This window comes from Stegodyphus dumicola, chromosome 3 (assembly GCF_044657685.1).
Source record: "Stegodyphus dumicola isolate Sdum_Otavi_A_Nest chromosome 3, ASM4465768v1".
NCBI lineage: Eukaryota > Metazoa > Arthropoda > Arachnida > Araneae > Eresidae > Stegodyphus > Stegodyphus dumicola.
In genome coordinates this window covers 36,746,519-36,760,119 of record NC_140770.1, presented here as the reverse complement: position 1 = coordinate 36,760,119, position 13,601 = coordinate 36,746,519, and the positions used below count along the sequence as shown (strand labels likewise).

The 13,601-nt window shown below is 29.7% G+C and overlaps 1 protein-coding gene across 1 annotated transcript in view; it reads left to right on the top strand.

The window, feature by feature from the left end:
* The window catches only part of LOC118192736 (cell adhesion molecule Dscam1-like), a 329,595-nt gene that overhangs the window by 74,342 nt on the left and 241,652 nt on the right, over window positions 1-13,601 (top strand). The window lies entirely within an intron of this gene.

Genomic DNA, 13,601 nt, shown 5'->3' with positions numbered 1-13,601 from the left:
GGACAGAATAAACTACTCTTTTCCTTCAAAAAATTATAAAACTGCTTTAAAATTAATTCTGAAGAGAATGTTTCGTGGCATCTGTACGAACGTATGTACGTACGTGCGTACGTACGTATCTCGCATAACTCAAAAACGAGTAGCCTCGTTGAAATTTTGCATATAGGACTGCTATAACATGTAGATGTGCACCTCGTATTTTGGTTGCAGTCGGCCGCACCAAACGTATATAAATATATTTATATATATATCCACTCTGTTACCCGGCTCAGTGATCTCAGTTTCTTTACTCTTATATGTTTGTAAATTGTACATTTTTTGATTTAAAAATGATTGAATTATGTTGTTTTTATCTTCCGGTTAAAGATTTTATGCCTTTAGTAAATATGTGTGTATTTTTAGAATTATCAGCAATTTTAAAGTTGTTTTATTGCCGCTAAGCCTGTTTATAATGGCGGCTATTGATGTTTACATTTGAAACAGGAGACTAAAGGATTTGTTGCGAATCTAGAGAAACTTAGCTTCGCAACAACAAAGATAACGCATTCATTTATTATTGCCAATTAAATTATGCTTAATTATTTCTGGAATTTTTTCGAGGAAATAAGTGTTTGAGATTTACTTCGTAATTTTTAATATAGATATTTTGAGTTTTTATGTATTTTTGCCTTCTCGTGAGGTGAGAACTGAATTAATTAAATGAGAGATACTCAATCGTCTGTGAAAAACTTATTGTTAAAAGTATTTGAATAGAGCATGTGGCAACGATTAGATAATTCTATTCTTTAAATGATATAAATTTTGTGCATTATGAGTTATAATATGAACGAAATATATACGTTAACTGTTAGATAAAATATTTGATTATATAACAGTTAACTTAGTTTCCGTTATATAATTATTATATAAGTTAACTGTTATATAATTATTAATACTGTTAAGTGAATCTAGCGCCAGAGTGTCTGTAAACAAATACTAGAGTGAATTTTAAAGAATGCATTTATTCTATTGTGGTTTATGCGCTGTCGGCGAAGTATATTTAATTCAATAAGTTTAAATGAAATGCAAGAAAAAATGCGTATAATTTAATATTCCAATTTAATATTCCAATACAAGGAAGTTATGTGGTGTACATATCAGATATTTTTCTATGATGTTAGTGATTTTATATCTTATGAGTTGTATTAACTTTAAGACTAACCAAAACAAAATCATGCATTACCTTACCTTGATTGTTCATTCTGTTTTTGATGCATTATCACTCATGCGACACATTTAGTTACTACTGTAATTTGAACCGTCAAGCAGTATAAAAGCCTACGGAATATAAGCATACGGATTAATACTGGAGATAATTTTCTCGGTTATCGCTTCTTTTCTTCTTCATTCCACTATTATATAAATAAGTGGTCTCAAACTTAAATTACAAGCCAGGCAAATGCAAAATCTAGGAGCAGCTGACAGGAGGAATCATTTTTAACAAAATGAAAGTTAATATATAGACTCTTTGGGAAAGGTGTCAACTATTTTGTAAAAACGTAATGCATATATTTTTTAGCTTCTTTCTTTTTTGATTCTCTCAAATATTCATGAAGGATGAAACTCGTTTTCAGAACTCCTTATTTGTTCTTAAGTTTTTGAATTAATTACCTTCTGATGATTGAACAATGAATAATTAATTATTAGTTCGTCACTGATGCTTTATAATGTTTTTTATATTTTTTTAAAAAATAAAAAATACATTTTATTAAACTTATTAATCTTAATTGCTAATAATTTACTTAATTATAACTTTCAGTTACACTTTTACTTTTACTTTCCAGGATCTTTTTAGTGTGAAAAATTATAAATTTTAACTTACATTTTCAAATTCAGCTGCTTGCGAGTTTATTTTTTCAAACTTAAGGTCATTAATTTTAATTATTTCATTTAAAAATAATTTAATCATCTGCTTTTCGAAAGCATGAAGAAAATAAATCAACATTTTAAAGCCACATTGGAAATCGAAAAAAATATATAATTTGGGCAATTTAGTTAAATCATAATTGAAAAAAAAAACAGAAGATTTTTAAAAAATAAAACAATAAGAACTAAAAACTTGGAAAAAAGTATGATTGTCTTTAATATGCTCTTTCTCAAGAGAAAGATTAAAATTTTTTCGATACTGAAACCTAGTAATTGTCTGCATTTTCTTGAAAAAGAACAGATTTCAAAGCTATTGAATTCTGTTTAATACCTTTGAAGTAAGCTAAAGAACTGAAAATTTGGATCATAGTATGATTCTCTAAATTTTGTTCTTTTTCAAGAAGGTGCATAGAATCAAAATTATTACCAGGTTTCAATATCGAAGAAATTTTTTTCCTTCCCTTTAGAAAGAGCATATTTAAGACAATCATACTCTGTTCCAAGTTTTTAGCTCTTTTAGATTTTAGACCATTTAATTTTTTTCAGATCTTATATTTTTCAGTTTAGGTTTTAATTAAATTATACTGTTATATTGTTTACCATTTCCTACATCACTTAGCATTGTTCACTCATTCTTTCATGTTTCTCGAAAGCAGATGGTTTAAATAACTATTTTAAATTGATACATTTTAATTATTGCTGCATCTTAGCTTAATTAATAGTTTTTATAAAATAGAAAAATTGACTTTTAAAGTGTTGTAATATACACACATTATTGTGAAAGACCGAAACTGGAGAATGTTGACATTTTCCAATATCAAAACATACCAAATACGTCCGTGAAACAACTAATATTTGGTTATAGTCTTATTATACATTCCGGTTCCGACCATTATCGATGTATGTCGACAAGCACAGATATGCAGTGGTGGAGGTCGAAACGATAAGCCGAGAAGAAAAAAGTGTCCCACGACTAAATGCAGTTGTAAAAATTAAGGACTCTAGTAAAATTCAAAGGGGCATAACGTTTTTGCAATAAATAAGATTGTATAACGTTAATCACATTATTAAGGAAATTTATTATTGGTGTTATTTTCTTTTCTCGTTTAGAATTTACTGTTCGTTTTCAGTAGTTTATTTACATGGGATATTACTAAAGCTTTCTCCTATTTCAAAATTTATAATAATATGTTTTAATTATAAAATATGATTTAAAAACGTAACAAAAATATTTTGATTCAACATTCACCATCAATGTTTGGTGAATGTCGATATTTGTCGGTGTAAGTCAGAAATACGAATTTAGTAAATATTTTGGACATATATCAAGCGACTACGTGAGTGTTGACATTCACTGGTAAAAAGGTCGACATTCTTCAGATTTCAGTCTTTCTCGGTATCGTATATATTTATACAGATTGCACCGTACTCACCCTTAATATAGGGATACCACTACTTTATAACATGATTGACACGTTCACGTGAAGTGTGTATGTGGTGTCTTGCGTGCAAGTTTATAATATATATTAGAAATTTTACTTTTTAAATTTAATTTGCCTCAAATGTGGTGTCATTGAAAAAGTATTTTAATATTATTCAATTGCATTTTCTATAACATTTTCCTCTATACTTATTTCTTAAATATATAATTTTCTCTTTCTATCCCTGGCTAAAATAATGAGACATTTTTTTGTTTAAATTTTCTTTTCCATTCCATTTAGATTTCTATTAGCTTGCAGCTATTTATTAAAACATTCATAAATAGTAATAAAAATAAAGAAAAGGAAAAAATTCATTTCTTTTCTAAAGATTGATGTTTGGAAGAAATGTCTGTTGATTAAATTTTGTAATTAAATTATCTGGAAAACTAAAGTTTTATTTCGTTCAGCATTTAAAAAACATCACGGAAACTTTCCTGCTAATACATTATAATTTTACTCTTAGATAGTTTCAGATGTTTCCATATTTTTCTTTAATTTTTATTACCTTTTTATTAACTTTTTTTTTCCTCAAAAGATGCTATTTTTCTTGAAATTGGATTTAGCATTGGTACTCTATAAACAGCGTATCACTTTTTAAATTGTTGCCACCAAATATTGTCTCCCAGCATTATTTTTAAAGAAATTAAATCCTGAAGAATTTGCGTGTAATGTATGTATGTTCCTCGCGTTGTAAACAAAACGACGGTACCTAGAGACAAGCAATTGTCCTAACGTAGTCATGGAGAAATAAACCTGGAAGCCCGAATTTCTAATTTATTTTTAGTTCAAAGGGGCTTTGCCCCTGAAGGACTATTATTTTCGTTTTGCGATTTTGCGTTGAATCACTATAAATGTCCGTTTCACTTTTCAAATTGTTGCCACCAAATGTTAGAGTTTTGCATTACATTTGAAGAAATTAAATAATGAAAAATATGCGTGTATGTATATTTCTCGCATTGTGATAAGACAACGGTACATAGAGCCATCGAATCTTGAATCACGTAATCCTCCTACGAATATGGGCATGTAGAAGACCAAATTTGAAATTTGGAATTTGTTTTATTATTGATGTCATATTTTGTAAACCTTTAACGAATTTTTGAGTACCAAACTCGACGATTATAAAGCGAGCAATGGCAATACTCTACGGGAAAAAAAAGACCTTTTTACCTCCAGCACGCGGAACTATGTATCGGAAATTCTAAAGATATGCTCATTTTAAAATTATTTTGCGACATTGCTGTTGAACTGAATTTTATGGTTCAAGTGCAAAGAACATGATATTTAATAAATTAAGGTTACAAGCAAAACGTTAAAAAAACGCCCCTTTGGACGTAATTTAAAATCTGAAACCTTATTTTAAAATATTTTTTTCAGTTATCTTATTTTTTACTTCATATTTTGAAAAACTTTAATGAATTTTCGATTAATAAACTCAACGATCTGAAAGCGAGCAGTGGCAACAATATTCTAAATAAAATATTTTTATTTCCAGCAAGCGAGACTCTCACCATTCGGAAAAGGTATTTGTCTTTCAGTTTTAATTAACACACTTCACTGAAAGCAAGGTGTTTTGGCTGTCGGAAATAAAGTACTATTATCTTATACGCATCAGCATCTAGCCATTCAGTAAAGCCTAAGTTACTTTCAAATTTAATCAGGAAGGTTATTGAGAGTAATAAGATAATCGATTTAAAAGCAATAAGCACAGTTCTTAAAAATATTTTTTCTACTTTTTAATTTGATTGATTTAAATAAACACGTTTTAAAATCATGGTATGCCTAATGTGAAATATTCAATAATTTTATGAAATTACACTAGTTGGTTCCATTAAAATTATTATATACTTTTCTTTCTCATAAGTACTTTAGGCGGCTGGCTCGCGGCTAAATTTTCAAGAGAATGTAAAACATGCCTAGCAACATCTAACAATCTGTTGAACTGAATTTTATGTAGCGTAAATATGAATAACGTGATATAGAATAAATGAAATTGATACATAAAAATTTGATAATAATTTTGTTTCCTTACTATCTTACTATAAAAAAAACTGAATATTAATATGATTAACTGAGAAAATGCCAAAAAAAATATTAAAATGTATGCCAACAGTTAACACTGCATTGAGAATTTTAAACATATTCTGATATGTAGCTTTTAAAAATTGTGCAATTTTGGGGTTGAACTTGGTTTCTTGTTTAGCGTAAATACGAATGAAACAATGCTTAATAAAAAAAGATAAAAAGACCAAAAAAAATAAATTAGCTGAGGTGAGTGCACGAGCAGACTGATAGATTGGGAGATCAGCGAGACCGGAAAAAAATCATAACAAACCCTTTGGGGTGGGTGTTAAAATTTGATAACTTTTTTTTTAAAATTGCTTTGCCCATTTGTTTAGATTTTACTTAAACGTCATCAGAAGACAACCATTTTAGAATCCTATTTCATTTCCTAACAAGAAATGACAATAAATAGGAATGCCTGCAATTTAGATATATTTACGATTCGAGCATTAGAGGTGAAAAGGTCGTGAAATCAACGAACATTTGAAATATTTTTTCTTATTAGTCCAAAGCAGCTTTCTCCCTGAAGGACTATTTTTTTCGTTTTGCGATTTTGCGTTGAATCATTATAAATGTCCGTTTCACTTTTTAAACTGTTGCCACCAAATGTTAGAGTCCTGCATTATATTTGACGAAATTGAATAATGAAAAATCTGCATAAATGTATGTATATTTCTCGAATTGTTATAAAACAACGGTATATAAGAGCCATCGAATTTTGAATGACGTAATCCTCCTACGAATATGGGCATATGGAAGACCAAATTTTAAATTTAGAATTTGTTTTATGATCGGTTTCATATTTTGTAAAACTTTAACGAATTTTTAAGTAACAAACTCAACGATTTAAAAACGAGCAAAGGCAACACTCTACGAGGAAAAAAACCTTTTTATCTCCAGCGGGCGCGGAACTGTGTATCGGAAATTCTAAACATATGCTCATTTTAAAATTATTTTGCGACATTGCTACCGAGTTGAATTTTTATGGTTTAAGTGCAAAGAACATGATATTTCATAAATAAAGGTAACACACAAAACGTTAAAAATATGCCCCTTTGGACATAATTTAAAATCTGAAACCTTTCAGTGGTTTTCTTATAAGTTTGTTTTCATTTTTTTATTGCATCGAAGGAAAACTCTTCGAGATGTTTATTGTTTTCAATTTATGATTTTCGTATTCTGGCAAAACAGACAATATTGCCACTTGAGGGAAATAATTTTGCACGACGTGTTCGTTAGTAATCCCGAGACCGAGAAATAAATTCATGCTTTATTAAATTAAATGAATATATTTCCATTTGGCATTAATTTTTGATCAACGAATATCACAGCAGATTACTTATTTACCATTTGGATTCCCATTTTCAAAAGCTATTTTTAAGTATAAAACTTTCATATTCTATGTGCTTAATTTCTAGCAGATTAATCCTTAAAACAAGAGGGTATATCATAAAAGCTTAAACTTATTTCAGATATTATACTGAAATGTGTATACAAAATCAGATTGCAAATCTTTTCTAATGTTATGATCTTATGTTTTTTAAAGTATTTAATTGAATTTTGTCTTTTTGAAACTTTGGTAGTAAACTCTTCGGGATATTAAACTATAATTTGAAATTTTCAGACTAAAACGTTTTTAACCTTATTTTTGAATTTCGAAAGTCAGTGATTTGCTTCCTTCGGTTATTCCTTGATAGCATGCATAAATAAATAAAGTTTTCATAATAAATTAGGGGTAAATATTCACGGAATCGATAAACATCGAAACTAAAGCTATTACTCTTTTACGAGTTTCTGTAGCGTCCTTTTTACAAGTAAGCCAACAAACTCTTCTTCCAAGAAAAATTCGCCCTGCTGTTTACACATCTTTCAGTACGCAATAATTCCCTTTTCTCTCTTGATACAATTGAAGATTTTCTCATAAAACTGCGTTATCGCCGATATCACCTTCCCGTTAGCACGCTATAATAATTTATTAGACTTAATGGGCTTATTAAGAAAGCTCTTTGAGAAACTCTGCCATAATTTCCGGTAAAGAAATAAATAACGTTATGCAACATTTTCTCATATAACATTAATAAACACTATTTGTTTTGTTCCAAAAAAAGTGGAAATAGGAGGAAAGATGAAATACAGATAACCGTAAAAAATTATTCATATCTTTTCTTCTGCTTAATTAAAGTTGATTTAATTCAAGAAAGAGAATAAATGAAGATGACCCCCGGAAATACAGCGGCAAATACATCGAGGACGAAAACGTCGGGGAGAAAAAAACGCAAAACGAAGACGTCATCATACACAACATCGTGGAAGAAAACAAAGCAGGGAGAAAACATCGCAGTTCTGAAACGTCGTGGTACAAAACTGCGTCCTCGAAAATAAAGCCCTTCAAAAACTTCATAGTTTAAAATCATCGTCGTCGAAAATATCATGATAAAAAAATAAAGCACCTACAAACCATCATATAACGATAATATCGCAGACATGCGTTTTTCAAGATTTAATGTTATAAATGCATATTCGCTAATGATTTTTCAGAAGGAATGAAGTATATTTTTACTTTTATATTTCTTATTTTTGAATTAATTAATAAATTTTTGCTAAAAAATAAGAATATTCGAAACCTAATAATGAATAGAAAAAATAACGCTAGGTATAGATGTTAATAGAATTTTAAACTAATATTAACTAATAAGAATCATTATTTGGCTAATCTCTTTTATTAAGATTTATTGGTATTTTTTCATGCAAAACATAGTCTGAAAAAGATTAGAGAAAGGAAGATGAGTAACTGCACGTGGTTATCTCTATTAAAATTGTTTAGTTTCTTTTCAAATTATAAAATTCTGTCAGTTGCTAAGTAGCGTTAGTTTACTGCTCATTTTCAGTATTCAGAATACTTAAGTTTTCTTCTAAATTTTTCAGCAAATAATTATTAGTTACTTAAAAAAATAAGAGCAAAAATATTCCTCATTCCTTCGTGCGCTCACAAATCCTTATGCAAATATTCATTTACAACTTTTAAATACTGAAAAAAGCCTGTCTGTAATGTTATCGTTATACGATGATTTGTAGGTGCTTTATTTTGTACCATAATATTTTCAACGACAATGTTTTTAAACTGCAAAGTTTTTGATTTGCTTTATTTTCGATGACGATGTTTTGTGCTACGATGTTTTAGAATTTTCTGTCTGATTTTTTTAGAATTCATTGTTTTCTCCCACAATGCTTTGTATGACGACGTTTTCGTCTATCGTTGTTTCCTCCGCGACGTTTTCATTCGCGAAGTTTTTGCCGCGATAGTTTCTCCTGTAATCGAACTGAAGCCAACTTAACTACGCAGGAAAGTCCAAATGTTAAAATCAACAATATTATTTCAAAAGTAATGGTGAATTTTGCCTTGAATGTGCTATCACTGTTAAACGTTTTCACGTACATTAATTTTTACAGTATGGCTTTCTGTAGCTGACGTCATAATCTAATAATTGCTAAATAGCTTTGATTAAATATTTAGGACTTACTCTCTCGGAATAGAAATATTTTCGAAATACTTTTGTGTAAACTGGCTCATATTTATTTCAGGTATATGAAAATCCACCAAATTACGTGTAAGTAGTTAGTTCTTCCTTTCATAAATTAGGATGAAAATGTCAGCTTTCACAAATTAGATGTAAATATCAGAAATATTTGCTCTTTATTTGTTGCTGTTAAGTGCTTTTTGAGTCATTATTTCAATATTTCGTTTCTACCAATGTCTTTTCTTAAGTGCTTTGACATTTCAGCAGTACCTTTTTAATAAAGATGATTCACAGTAAATATTTTTAGTGAAATTTTGAACTTCGAGTTTGTGAAATGCGAAACCATCTTATCTTAAACGCTCTTGTCTAATTATTTGAAATAATTGAATAAATAACAGAATATGAAAACCTATCTCAGCTAACTTCTGTTTACTAATTGGCAATTGATAACGAACTATGTGTAAGGTGCATTAAAAAAGTACTCGTTTTGCTGCTGTGTACGATAAATAGAACGGGATTTAATTTTTTCGAAAATTTAATTGATTTTAATCAATTTATAGGTGTAAAGTAAAGTGGTCATAAACAATAAAATTTACATTCTAGTCTAAGTGGAGCACTGATAAAAAAATAATATATTTCCTCCTCTAATTCGGTATTTATGAAGAAGTCCATCTTAACTAGATACAACAAAGCGCAGAAATAATTTCTGCTCAAATGAAAAAGCCTTTAATGGGAGATGTTTAACTCAAAAGTTAACTTTGTTTTTTGTGCATGTGTTTCCACATATGACAGAAAACGAAATTATGTCGAGTTCACAAATTTTTGGGTAAAGCTATTCCATCTTCGTCAGATTTTTTAATCGAATGAGAATAATTTAAAATTCAAAAATATTTTATCCAGTCACTAATTCTGTTCTGCTATTTGAACAATTAGTTATGGTATATTTACTGTACATATTAAATTGTTCTTCGTGCTTTTTAACTATTGTTCTTTTTATATTGCATGCTGTAAAGTTTATAATTTAATATTTGTGTATAAAAATTCTATAAACTAATAAATGAGAACTACCATATATCTTCCACTAAAAATATGTGTAATTTAAAACAATTCGAAACTTTATATAGCTTGGTGGCGCAAAACCTAAAGAAAATGTTTATGTGCAGAAAGCACTTGCTCTTTCCAGCAGTGTTCAAACAATAATTATTATATCAGATGATAATTCATTTGGCATCAAGATAGCTTCCTTGACTAATCTAATGGAATTCTTGACGTTAGTACCTACCATGTCCTAATTACTCTCGCCAACAGAGCAAACTGCACTCATGACTTTATCTTACACCGTTGTTGATATCCCCTTGGGCACAAATATTCAACACCAAAGATGTTCTCTCGAAGCATAGGGAAGGAATGCTATCGCCCTATTTTAACCTTCACTAGTATGAATAAAATCATACTTTTGGCTGCTAGGCTTTAAAAAAATATGTAATTTGCTTTTATGTCTGGAAAGAACCAATGCATGTAAAATGAGAGGGTGCGAGAATAGTAACAACATAAAATAAGTATTTTCTGAAATAAAATAAAGACATTCAGTATTTCAGACATTATTATAACCCTGCGATTTTAATGCATATGTTATATTATGCTTTTCGGAAAAGGTCTAAGTTATAATATAATAATGGAAAGACATTGACCAGTTTTCCTCTGACGGAATTGTTGAATCTGATACAATTTTTCATAATATGTTTTGCAAGTCTTCAATCTAGTTACAGATTTATAACCATATTGTTTGTTATTTTTTATTTCGAGATAATCAATGAAGAGTATTTATGCGTCTAGGCCTCGATGCCTAAGTGTTTGAGCTTTAGATAGAACTACCGAATGTAAGCTTTACTAAACATTCGACCTCAGTGGTCAGTTAAAGGAATAACCTGTGTTAGTAAAAAAAAATAACCTCAGTTAAAGGAACCGCTGTATAACGAAAATGCTTAGAAATATTCTGTATTTTCCCGAATTTATCAGATAACATTAAAGTAGGAATAACAATACATCATAATGTTACAAACATACATAACATTTGGCTACATTAGTATATGTGACATACAAGTGCAAAAAAACGCGTTTTCGATATGATATTCCAAAGACCCGTGACAGTAAACTTATTTAGTTACTGATTAATATTGTCAAAGGAGGTGATTCCTGAATGTTCTGTAAATTATGAATAATAATATTTTTCCTAAAAGTTTGTAAGATTTATTCATACATTTTTCTGTTGCAAATTACCTTTATATTTAAAAGAACTTTCTAATTATTTACAGAATCTATTTTTATTTAACTGAGATAAAGCTGAAGCCGGAATAAACTGAAGATATACTATATTTTGTCACGTGTTACACCCTCAACAAAAAGAATTTGTATACAAGAACCTTTCTAATTTTATGTTAATTTACGAAGCGAAAGATTAATAATTACTGTCTTCTTTCCTACACTGGTAGCATTGTAATTTGCAAGTTAAATAACGCAAACAAGAATAACTAACTATTTTTAACGTTTTCTCTCTCGGAACCCTGAATGCCAGCTACATATGTGCGTTGCATTATTAGAAACAAGAAACCTCCAGCAAGCAAAAGCGTCCTAAAATTATTTGAAAACCATTCATTACCACAAATCGCTTCGGCGTGGCAGAAAACTTCCGGAGAGCTTCTGGAAGCTTTTATGGCATTAAGGTAACTTTCGCGCACTCTATCGTATTAAGAATCATTACTGTTGCGAAAGAGAGACTGATAAATAAAGGATCTTGGATGGCGTTGCTAAGCAACCAAGATGCTTTTCTTTGTTGCCACCGCCCGGAGTTAATAAGAAAGAATTTTTCCGGATTTTTGCTCTTTTCTCTGTGGCGATAGATTATTTTATTTGTATTTTCCTGCTCTTTTTCTCATTTTATTTCGATTTGATGACAGTTTGTTATTAGGACAGATTATTTGAAGGCTTTAATGTATTTTTTTCCCTGCAGGACCAAACGTTCAGAATTAATTGCATTTTCTTAACGAGCAATTTCTTTACACTCGAATGAAAAGATTGCTAATGTTCACAAATTAAGTTTAATGAAATGAAAAAAACAAAGCTTCCGTAAAAAAATAACTTGCTTTATTGAAATTACCCGAAGATTAACACTGTCAAGTTGAATATGCAGAATAGAAATTGAAATTCCCAGAAGGAGTGACGCAGGATGTTAACAGCACAGCTCGAAATTTTGCTAAAAAATATTACAAATACCTTAATTGTAATCTTTCATTTATATAGATAAAATATATTTAACTTTATGATCCAGATTCGGGGTTGTAGTTGCATTACGTATTTTTCAAGAATCATTTGCATTTACAAATAACATAAACAGAAAAATTTACATATGAGATTTTACTTTAGTTTTTATTCGATATTTATGACTAATTTGTTTTCGCTGAAAGACATTCCCATCCCTTTATTAAGTTCGTTTAAAAATTTCACAATTGTCTGATGACTGATTTCGCCTGTAGGCAGCTTTAAACTAGGGTTCTTTAATTCTAGACACCTTGCATATTTTGTGTTTATGCAAATTAATGAATGTTTATGCAAATAATACTAAACTAGTATTATTTTTCAGGTACTATGCTTGAGTAGCTTAAGCTACCCACGTAGCTGAAATTAAGTACAGAAACATTTGATAGAGCTTGTTTCAAATAGCAATGTCTTATTATAAATAAATGGAATTCCGAAATAAATAATAACAAAGTTAGAGAAATTAAGATTTGGCTGAATCGTAACGGATTTGAAATAACATCGAATGCTTGAGTCCGGAAACCGTCGTCTGGCAATTTTTAAAATTAACTTAATTTTATTGTTTGACTTAGGAATAATGCATATATTTAAAAAGGATTAGATTATTTCGTAATTGCAATTACAGCAGAGTTATCGGCTTAAAGGGATAGATGTTTTGTCAAGGACCTTCCTAAGGAAAATTGACCCATATTTGGATTCTATGTAAGAAATTCACGAAAAATCACATGCAACCAACTGTTTCACAATGATTGATTGCTACCAGTGGTAAGGAGTCATATTCAATTGGCAAATGGCAGGCTAATACTTACTGGGTCCAATATTTTACATGCAGAAATACTGAACTGTGAAATTTCCAATCAGGATGAAAATTTTATGTATAGTGCTTGCAAAACGTATAGAGGCATAACTGCACATAAGAACTGAGAAATATTATTCGAAAGAAGATCGGTTATTTACTTATTTTTTATAAAATAAGTGACTAACTGTTGGCGAATAATATAACTGAAACTACTCTTTGCAGTGACATACATACATATGGTTTATGTTATATGCATGTTATTCATTGTAAATCATGTGAGTTCAGAGCAGCGTGTAATGCCGAAGAGTGGGCGAAAATGAAGTTCTGACCCTCTGAACTCTCAGGAAAGGGTTGTAATTGGATGAACGTTTGTCACGATTCCTAGATTGAGAACAAGATTAATCTGAAATTTGGTGAATGAAGGACTCCCAAGGGAAAATGGGCGCCTTATTGAGTCATGAAATGTTTCAAAATAGCTCTTTTGTAATCTTTGATGCATGCAGAATTATTCCTTAATCT